The sequence below is a fragment of the Lactuca virosa genome, chromosome 4 (assembly GCF_052849685.1).
Source record: "Lactuca virosa cultivar CGN04683 chromosome 4, Lactuca_virosa_CGN04683_v6, whole genome shotgun sequence".
NCBI lineage: Eukaryota > Viridiplantae > Streptophyta > Magnoliopsida > Asterales > Asteraceae > Lactuca > Lactuca virosa.
In genome coordinates, this window is record NC_136429.1 from 353,227,417 (window position 1) to 353,239,191 (window position 11,775).

At 32.3% G+C, this 11,775-nt stretch overlaps 1 long non-coding RNA gene across 1 annotated transcript; it reads right to left on the minus strand.

The window, feature by feature from the left end:
• Positions 1 to 396: 396 nt before the first annotated feature.
• On the minus strand, positions 397 to 2,158 carry LOC145108650 (uncharacterized). The gene is made up of 3 exons (XR_013708450.1): positions 2,029 to 2,158; positions 1,171 to 1,522; positions 397 to 1,083 (listed from the first exon to the last, which is right to left on the minus strand). It is a non-coding gene; the product is annotated as an uncharacterized LOC145108650 (long non-coding RNA).
• Between the last annotated feature and the right edge of the window lie 9,617 nt (positions 2,159 to 11,775).

Consider the following 11,775-nt stretch of genomic DNA (forward strand, 5'->3'; position numbering starts at 1 on the left):
CTAAATACTAGTAAGTGCACCCTAAACATTTCGTAACACCGCCTGCCACCCCCATTTAAAATGTCATCAATAAATATGTTCCCTGTGTGATCCGATGTGTGACACGGCGTACGTTTGTTACGCATCTTATGAACAAGTATTATCCTTGTGATAGCTAATCCACATAATCTTTTGAATTCTAAATCCTCTTCCGTAAAATATTCTTCATTATCATCATATGAATCAGAGTCATCACTATCCATCCTACATAATAACACATAATAACAGATCATGTAAAAAAAAAATATAATTTTAATGGTAGCACATCATATAAAATGCCAAGTACATAACATCAAACAATAACACATACAAGGATAATACATAATGTCAAACGAGAACACATAAAAGGATAATACATAATGTTAAACGAGAGCACATAAAAGGATAACACGTAATGTCAAACGATAACACATATTGTCACACGAGATCAAGATAACACATAATGTCAAACGATAACGCATAAAAGATAATACATCAATTATTCAAGTGACACATCAATTCTTCATAAGTAACTTAAGGAAATCCGTCTTCGCGTTGGTAGTCATTAGCAACATAAAGGCTTCCCGATTTTTCTTTTTGACGTGAGCAAGTAATGCTTATGAATAATGTGTTGAACCTTCATTGAAACCTAGAAAAGTGACCACAATGTTCATGTAATCTGATAGTGTTGGTTGGAGAGGGAGTAGTCGGTGGAAAGGTTTGTGTGCTTTTTGTTGATAGGGAATCCAATAAAACTTCTAGTTTTTCCTCAAGATATGAACTTTTACTATTGGTTGAACGGTTGTTGGAAATATCCTTAGACTTCTTCCTTTTACTCGAACTAGTTTGAGGGTAAGTAGGAAAAAGAGGCTCATCATTAATTAAATTGATTTCCTCATTATCTCCATTTCCCTCCAAGTTTTCTTCACCTCCATCATCGTTTATAAATCGTAACGGAGTCATAGAATGATCTCCAGCAGCAACGGAATCCCGAAACAAAGGAGCATAATACGTCTTATATATGGACAAATCTGTGCCCCTAAATTTGGCGAAGTCTTTATCAACCTACAAGATAAATATATGACGTTTAATTCACAGATTTCACCATGCAAGCATAACTACAAAATGATTAAAAAGAATGGTAAATGTTACCTTTATTTTCTCCACCTACTACTCAGGCGATGCATCTAATAAGCTTCTTGTTCCACCGATTACAATTTCAAGCCTCATTAAGTGGTCATAAAGCTTCCATTCTTTTTTCAAGTTCACCAATTTGTTTTAAATTTGTTTTTAACACTCACTTTGCATGTTTCTTCCTGCCTGCCTTTCTCTAAATTCGCCCACCCAAGCTTATTGAAATGACTATAGGGTCTATTCCCCTTTTCTTTTTCAACCAAGCACAATTTGATAAACTTCATCAAAGTATCATTATCCCAAACAATTTTTGTTTATTATTTGTCTTAAGAGTTTCATAATTAACAACATTTTAGGTCATTTCCATTATCTGAAAAATCATATTGAAAATCCAATTTACTACATAAACAACATGATGCAAAGAAAAGAGTACTACCTAAAATAGACATCACTGATGCATAAAAGGAAACACTGTGAAACAGTCAATCAATTTCAGATGAACATATCAAGATCAGAATCAAAGAAAATAGTGAAGCAAAAACACACTACACATAGCAGATGAACATGGCAAGATCGTTATCAAATTAAACAAAGATATACATCACATTCAATGTGCACTTTCAGAAATCAATTCTATTCAAGGTGCAATCAAAAATTGACTTCAAAATCAGTCAATCAATGGCATGTGCGTAATCAGAAAGCAATTGAGATGAGATTAAACATGAGATCGATTTCAGAAATCAAACATGACAGAAATGGAGTAAAAGAAAAAAAAAATCTGAAACCAATTTCAAAATCAGAAACCAATTCAGAAATCGATTCCAGTTGACATTATGGAATCGATCAGGAGTAAAAGAAGAAAAAAAGCGATCATACCTGAAACGCGGGAGGAAACGTGTCGGTCAGGAGAGAGATATGCAGAAGAAACAATTACAGTGGACAGGTGGGAGAGTTGTGGATGCGAGCTGATTACGATCTGATGGCAGGGTTTAGGGTAAATTTGTCTTTTGCTTGTTGTTTTTATCTAAAAAGTCATAAGTTAATCCTAAAAGTAAGAAATTATAACTTATTCAAAACTCCTTTTGAAATGCTAAACCAAATTTATTTTAAAAGTCCTTTTAAGATACCGAAACACTATTTTCAACTTATTTACTTTTCAAGAAGTAAATAAGTTTAAAAGGAGTTTTTGGATGAACTCCCAAACACCCTCTAAATTTAAAACTCCATAATTTTAGGAAATCATAATTATTCTATTTTAATAGTTAATTATGACTTAATGGTAAAATTTCTATAATTCCCTTATATAATAATTGGTCTATAACCATTCTCGATATAAACTCCCCCCCACCCACCCACACACACACAGAAAGGTTAGGAACTCTTGAAACTATTTGTTAATTCTCTAATTAAAAGAATTTTTGACAAATCAAACATTTAATATTACATGAAGCAAACTATTTCCTTCACTCCTTTACAACCAACTAACACATGTTGCCTGATCACCGTCGGACCACCATCGGAAGGTCATTAAATAATTGTGGGACTAATTCCGTATTCAGTGACATTTTTTTGCTCATATTCATAGCTTAATAGAACAAACATTATAGATCCTATTTCTTTGGTAATAATTTTGAATACAAACCATTTTCTCATAAATTAATGTAATAAAACTATGCCTTGATAAATCAAAAATTTATCATAAATTGTAGATCTCTATAAAAAAATCTAACCTTTTAGAAAATTGAAAAACACTAATTTTAGTCTCTCAATAAAAAATGTAGATGGATTTGACGTAATTATGAAAATATTGTATTGTAGTGAAAAATGACAAAAACATCACTTTTCATGTTTCAACTAAGACATATTCATAGTTTATATACTATATTCACAGTTATGATAAACATATTAATTCAGTCATTTCCAATTTAACATAAATTTATACATTAATTCATAACTTAGTAAAGTCTATTATACATTAATTCACAACTTAATACAATCCATTATACATTAATTTACAACGTAATAGAATTCAAACCCAAACCACAACCACCACCATCACCACCGCCAACTACCACACGCCACCACCAACCACCGGTGCAAATACCTCTACCATCTTTCCTTCCAGACCAGATTTGTATAAAAAAATTTGAGCATTTACAACTTGATACTTATAATAAATCATATAAAACTTAAAACTTATGTTTTGTATTGAAAAAACTAGATTTGTATAACAAATCTTGCATTCATAGCTTAAAATTTATGTCGTTTATTGAAGGAATCAGATCTATATAAAAATAATCATGCATTTACATCTTACAACTTAATAAAAAATCATGCATTTATAACTTAAATGAACCATTAAAATATCAAAATTTCAAAGTTAAAAAAAACCTAAATTAATATTATTTGAGAAAACACTAACACAAGAAAAATATAAAACTTATAAAAATTCATGCATTCACAACTTAAAACTTATGTTTTTTTTATTAAAGCAATCAGATATGTATAAAATATCATGCATTCACAACTTAACACTTATGTTTTTCTTTAAAGCAGTCAAATATGTATAAAAATTATGCATTCAAAACTTAAAATTTATGTTTTTCATTGAAGAAAATCATCAAACACCTTATGTGGTCTACACAAAGATATTCATATCTATTTATAAAATCATACATTCACAACTAAAAACTTATAAAAAACATGTATTGACAACTTAAAACTTATAAAAAATCATGTATTTATAGTATAAAACTTATATTTTCTTGTTAACAAAAATTAAAACTAACATTAACATAACTAAAAAATTGGTGGAACATTAAAAGATCAGAATTCACAGCTTACAATACCTAGATTCATATTATTTGAGAAAACACTAACATAATAATACACATTTTAAATTTAATTCACAACATAACAACCGCAAAACATAACCTATGAACAACAATTCTATGCAAATACGAAAACAAACTTGGATTCACAAGTTAATAGCAGATAAAGCTAAGATTAACAAAAAAAACAACAAATAAGAGATCAAAACATTAAATTCACACCTTAACAAAAGAAAAAACAATAAAAAAGTACATCTTAGAGATCTACAACAGATGTAAGTATAAAATTAAGTAGAAAATATGCATTTATATCTTAAAACTTATAGAAACTATATATTCACAACTTAAAACTTATAAAAACCTCATCCATTCATAGCGCAAAACTTATATTTTTCTATTAATAATAGTTAAAACTAACATTAACAAAACTAAACAATTAGTGGAACATTAAAACATCGCAATTCACAGCCTAAAAAACCTATACTCACATTATTTGAGAAAACACTGACATAAAAACATATTCTAAATTCATTTCAAAGGATAACAACCAAAAAACCTAAACTATGAACCACAATTTTATGCAAATATCATAACAAATAAGAAAAAAGCTTGGATTAACAAATTGATAGTAGTGGATTTACAACTTTAGAGTAGTTAAAACTAAAATTAAGAAAAGTAAACAACAAAAGATAAATTAAAGCATTAAATTCACAATTTAATAGAGGGAAAAACAATCAAAGCAAAAATCGACATACCTGATGCAGATCAGTGATGTTTCACCAAAGATTAGAGAGAAAGGAATGGGGACGAGTTCGCGGTGTTTCATATGAGTGACGAGGAAACAACAGTGGTGGCAGTTAACGGCAGTCTTAGATCTAGTCCATCAATCTCATTGGGGCTCATAGATTTAGAGGATTAATCATAGATCTAGAGGCGTAAATCATAGATTTAACGTCGGAGATCATAGATCTAGACCAAAGAACTTCAAGTATGAGTCCTTTTAGATGAAATTGCAGTTGTAGGGTTCCGCTGAAGGTTCTGGAATGAAAGGAAACAAAAGGAAAGATGTTTAGGAGCTTCGTTGAAGAAGGTATAGGTGCTGGAAAATTTCAGATCTTAGAGGCTGGAGGCGGTTGGTGAGCTTTCAGGCAGTCTAAAGCGGTAGTACGACAGTGGCTGGTAGAGGGAAGTGTCAATGAAGGTAGGTAGCGGTGGTGGCAGGAGGCTGTCAGTGGTAGACGTCGAAACTATGTGGTATAGTTGGTGTTAGGATTTGTGTTGGTGAGAGAGTTTCTTGCAAATTATATGAAAGTTGTTAAAAAGACAACTATGCCTATGATGATATGACTAGATCTTCTGATCAATCTTCCTTCGTAATGTTCATGATCATCCTCTCTCACAAGTTATTAGAGATCCTACTGATGATGTTTGTACACGTCGTCAAGCTTCATCAAACTTTTGTATGTTTTGTTGGGTTTTTATTCAAAAATTAGTTTCAAATACATGATTTTAGCAACAGAAGACTTGAGTATTTTTGAACAATTATAAACTAGTTATAACCAACCATGGATCTTCTTGCAAAGTTTGGAGAGAAAACAAGCACCAAAGAAGAATAAGAGTTTAACCACTTTTTTGTTCATGGGGTCCTCTTGGGAGGCTTGGAAGTTGATGAAGAATGTGGAACCTTTAAGACACCAACATGAAGCCAACTTGATGTAGATGCTAGTCAAAACTCTTAAGATTTAAGTCCATATCCAAATATGACTTTAAGAGAGCAAAATGCAAGCAAGTAATCTTCTAACACTTCTTTGCAAGAGAGAATATGAAAGAATATGAGGAAGCTACGGTTTTAGTGAGTAAAAATGAAGGAATGAAAGCCTTCATAAAGCTAAATCATTACCCCAAGAGTTCTTAACACTTTAAGCACTCCATATCCTAAAGCCTACATGTCTCCCATGCCTTTTTACGCCATGCTTGCTTTCTCTTATTATATTTAAAAGAGCATGTTTTGTTTCCTAGAAACTAGCCCATATTTTTTTATAAATAAAAGAGAAGACAAGTTTATAAAATTCTTATAACTCTTTATAAGATATAAACTTTAGCTTTTAGCTAAAAGACAAAAGAGTATTTCTAGTCCAAAATAATATACATGACTTAATGAATCATATATATATATATATATATATATATATATATATATATATATATATATATTTATATATTATGTTACTTGCTAATGAAAACTAATATTTCCATGAAATAAATAATTTCCAATTAATTATAAGAGTTTATTGAATATTTATTAAAATCAATTTCTAATAAATAATCAAATGTATCAGGTTGTTGTTAGTGTGACCCATTAATATCGTATGTTAATTAACAATATCACTTTAATATGATTCTTGAGCATACTAGATCTTTCAATCTCCTACTTGCGCAAGACTCATATTAGATTGATGTAGACATCGGTCAACATCTAGCAACATTTCACTGCCCCCATCAACATACAACTTTATGCCATTCTATCAACACCCAATTCCCAAAAGCCCAAGGCTATAATTGGTGTATAAGGTAAGATTATCAGTTATCCCCTTGTTACAGACATCATGTTTAACATGAGATACGAATTGCGATCAATCTCATTAGTTGTTCAACTTTTGATAAGGCGCCTTAGATGTCTAACTCTCAACACATAAGAGGAACAAATCCCATCTTGACTACATAAGCCTCGTGCATAGTTCACACCATACTTGAAAATAGATTTTATAACTGCTTGGTTAAGGAACAACATTTGACCATATCAAAGCATAGTACTCCGTACACTTAAGTCCCACTATGTATCTCACGTGTTAAGGATACAAAGATAGTACCTTTTAATCAAGTGTCATTCATGATAGCGATCCATGAGATGATCTTGATGCGGGTCAGTTCAATACTAGTTCTTTGACAAGTACCTATGAAAATGGGTTACAACCACTTGCCTACTTTCATCTAGTGAGAGTCAACCAATCCAATTCATATTATTCTTACTTTATAATTTTCCCAAAATTATAACCGACGATGAACCATTAGAATAATAACATTATTCATGGATTAAACATGTTAATATATAACACAACAAGTATTAATGTGATGACTATATCCCAGTATAACATAACATTATCTAATAGTTGTTGTTATAATTTTCCAATATTCAAATACTAAATCTAAATCAAAAACCCATTTCTAGAATAATAAAGTCTTATAGCTGAAGTGTGACCATTTATACTTAGCTCAAAAGAATAACTTTATCAATGGATCTGATAAAATTTAATTTGTGTAAATTCAGTGAATACTATCATCTCCATACTTAACTTTACTTTAAGTATAGTTAAATTTCTTGGATAATATGACTGGTGTTCTTTCATAGCATAGAGTCTCTTTGCTTGATTAAGTATACTCTCGAAGTCACAAAGATTTCTATGTGATCCTTGAATGGAAGAGATAATCATAGTTTTTCAATGATCTCATTCATGTAATCATATTTGAATTCAACTTCTAAAGTAGTGTATTCTTATTATGCAGTAGATTGTGTCATTATGTTTTGCTTGGACCTCATTCCAACAAAACTTACTCTTCATTACATAATGAAGTCAAAATCCAATTGTAATTCATAATTATTTATATATGTTTAGAAATGAACATCTTGTGTGGCTCTTTCCATAAAGATCCTTTCTAAACTGATTGTCTCATATACATTCTCTTAGTTCTTCTAAAGTACTCTTAGAATGCTCTCTTAGTCATCCAATGACTTAACCATGTATTCAATTAGTATCCTATGACATGCTTACATCGTGATCAAATACCATGTCCTATGCATAATATGGCATAAATGATGAATTCATTTGCCAAGAAAATGGAATATAAATCATTTCATCTTGTTCAAACCTATGAGCTAGGTACTTTTGAGGCTAGCTCAAAATGATGCCATATGACAATGCCATGAATTCTCCAAAAGAATCTTGTGGCCTGATCCATTTCAAGATATTTCCAATATATGTATAAGGACATTAAACTTTTAACATTCATTTTATCTATCCCTTATAGATTTCACATTCCAAGAATGTATCTTCTCCTTCTTAAGTCTTTCATTTTAGAGACAATTTCCAAGTCAAGGTGAAAACGACCTTTCTTAGTCAGAGTGTGATTTCAAATGATTAAGTATGTCTTATTCATACAAGATTAGGAATTTCACTATACTCCCACTAGTTCTTAGTAAACACACGTGTTCTATTCATTTTGATATAAAAACATACCTTGTGGTTTTATATAAAATGATGATTGTAACATTGAGATGTTTGATTTATATCCACAAGTGGATCTCAAGCTCTACACATTTTGTTAGGATAACATGGATTAAGAAAACCTCTAGAGTAATCTATATAGATATCTTCTAGTAGATGTCTATTAGAAAAAACGGTCTTTCTTGAAATCTATTTACTATATCTCATATTAAGAATATGAATTTATTGTAAATAATATCCTTGTTGATCTGATCATAACAACCTGTGAAAAAGGTTTGATCACAGTCAATGTCATGAGCATGATGAGGACCATAGTCAATGACATGAGTATGAGAAAATCCTTTACTTCAATTTTTGCTTTAAATGTGTATGGTTGTCCATGTAATTTATTCTTTCTAAAAGAATTATTTACTCCTTCTAGCCTTTCTATAAGGGAAAATTTTAATCAAGCCCGTACTTGATTCTCGTACAAGGATTACATCTCATGTTCATGACTCTAAGTCATTTATCAGATTCGAGATCTGACATACAATCTTTGTATTTGATGGATTCTCTACAAACCATCAATAAGAGCTCATGTATGAGAGATTCCATATTTCTCAAGTCATAGATGAATTCTACCATTAACGGGAACAATTTGTGTTTTGGAATAGCTATTATTTAAGTTTAACAATCCTTGTTAAAACTAGCGTCAACTAGTTGAAGGGTTTTGAGCACTATAACAATCCTATGGTGCACATACAACCCTAAATGCTTTGGATCTAAGTTTTCTCAAGTTATACATGCATTTTCTTATTTCATCCAAAGCATAAACCCTAACTAGCATACAAATATAGGATTTACAACATAAAAAAAGTTAGATGAATACCTCTTGTTGTAGCTTGTGAATCTTGGCCTTTCAAGAGCTTAGTACCTCAAATGAGTCACAAAAACCAAAAGAAAATGGTGGATTATGAGAGAGAGGCTAAGAGGCACCAAAATTGGCTAGGGTTTCATCTAGGAAGTGTTGGCGGATTTTGGGGAGGCTAGGGGTTACATTTATAGTGTGGAATTCCTAGGGTTTTACACTTTGAAACCCTAATCCATTACTTAAGCCTTTAAGTAATCCAATAATCCATATGATAGGCCCTTTGGACTAAATCTTCGTGGAATCACACATAGATTTAGTCCATCCCTAATCAACATGGATCATTAGCCCAAAGTATATGTATTACTGATTTACCTAATCAGTACCTGTAAATTTAATCAGTCTCATTTGATCACCAAATGCAAAAGGAGGCTTATGAGAGAGGTTAGGAATCTCCAAAAATCGGCTAGGGTTTGCTTCTAGGAAGTGTTAGCCGATTTTAGGATGCTAGGGGTTACTTTTGTAGTGTGAAATTCCTATGGTTTCATACATGTAAACCCTAATTCACCATGCCTTTTCATATTTGATGGCCCTTTGGACTAAACCCTAATGGACTCTCTCATATAGGTTTAGCCCATGCCAACTCAACATGGATCATTAGCCCAAACTATAAGTATCACTGATTTACCTAATCAGTCCCCGTAAATTTAATCGGTCTCTTTTGATCACTAAATTAATTCCAAATTAATTCTTGATCAATACCAATTAAATAATATGATTTCTCAATTAATATATTATTCAGATAATATATTAATAAATCACAAATAACCTCTTTCTCAAATATCCATCCTATCAAATTGCTCCGGTGAAGGCAACCCAAAAGGACCACGCTGCTATCAGATCAAGTACATACAAATCATAGTTATGGGTTAGACACCTAATCCAACAGTCTCCCACTTGGATAAGTCTAATAACTATAACTGCCAATGCAACTTCAAAATTCGATTAGCAATTGTAGCTCTCAAAAAGCCGCTATCGAACTCTGACCTAGTCAATGACGCGTCCTTTATATAAATGATCATATAATCCTCTGTTCTACAAGATATCGTGTGTGGACAAAGATATGGAATAAAGTCATACTCATTGTCCAACAGTTTGTTTCCCGATTTCAGATTTGTTTGACATAGAACTTAATCGAAAACATCAATTGAGTCCTGACCGGGCCCGAAACATAAGTCAAAACAAAATCATCGAGGGGCCCAAGATATCGCTTTTAATCCTCTTAGGATAAAAGGAACAAATAAACTTCGACTTATATGCTTGTACTAATTACTTGTTAATTTATACAAAACAATACGTTTTATAACATCAAGTTACTGATGCGTTTTCGTACTATCAATGTACAACCAACTCGTAATCAACAACTCATATATCTTGGTTTGAAGACTATATGATATTATCGTCTCACAATCACTCGTGATGAATTCCATGAAGTGATTCATGTGAGCGTGGGTTTAATCCAATACTCAAATTCTTATTTCAAGAGTACTCATGAACGTTGTAGCAAACTTTTGCTATGTCTAGAACACCTTAGACAATCTACAAGCCAATTCATGACAGTCTAACTTCATAACCTACTTCCAAAGTATGATTGACTGTGGATAGTTCGAATAATCATATTATTCTGGAAGTCAAAACATGCAAAAAATGAAACATAAAATAACCAATTGACAGAAGATAGTAAACTTTACTTATAAATAAAACTCTTTATTATTTAATCATCAAATGTCAATTACATTTATTTATTACAAGTTTATAAGTGTCTATCTAATCACTAAAACTAGTATCGTCCCTTAGGCCAATGCTCTTAGCATGATGCAAATGCTTAACCCTACTCAGTCCCTTCGTAAGGGGATCTGCTGGCTTATCCTCTGACGATACCCTCTTCACTACGAGGAGTCCCTCTTCTACTCGATGTCTTATGAAGTGATATTTTCTATCGATGTGCCTGGATCTGCCATGATCCCTTGGTTCCTTGGTTAAGGTGACCGCACCCTCGTTGTCACAGAAAATTTCCATAGGCTCATTTACAGTTGGTACAACTCCAAGGTCTCCGATGAAGTTCTTTAGCCATATTGCCTCCATTGACGCTTCGCTTGCTGCTATGTACTATGATTCGCACGTTGAATCAGCCATAATCTCCTGTTTGGAACTTTTCCATGTTACTGATCCTCTATTTAGGGTAAATACCCAGCCCGACTGAGAGCGTAAATTATCTCTGTCGGTCTGAAAGCTGGCGTCACTATACCCTGTTACTCTTAAGTTATCACTCCCACCGAGGGTAATGACCCAGTCCTTAGTCCTCCGCAGGTACTTAAGAATGTTCTTTACTGCTATCCAGTAAGTCCTACCAGGATTCCCTTGATATCAACTAACCATGCTCAAAGCAAAAGCCACATCAGGGCGAGTACATGTCATAGCATACATGATCGAGCCAATGACAGAAGCATATGGTACTCAATTCATTTATGCTATTTCAGCATTGGTACTCGGACTCTGAGTCTTACTTAGTTTGGTATTGCTCTGGATAGGCAATTCTCCTTTCTTGGAATTCTCCATGTTGAAACGTTTCAACACCTTGTCCAAGTAGGTACTTTGACTA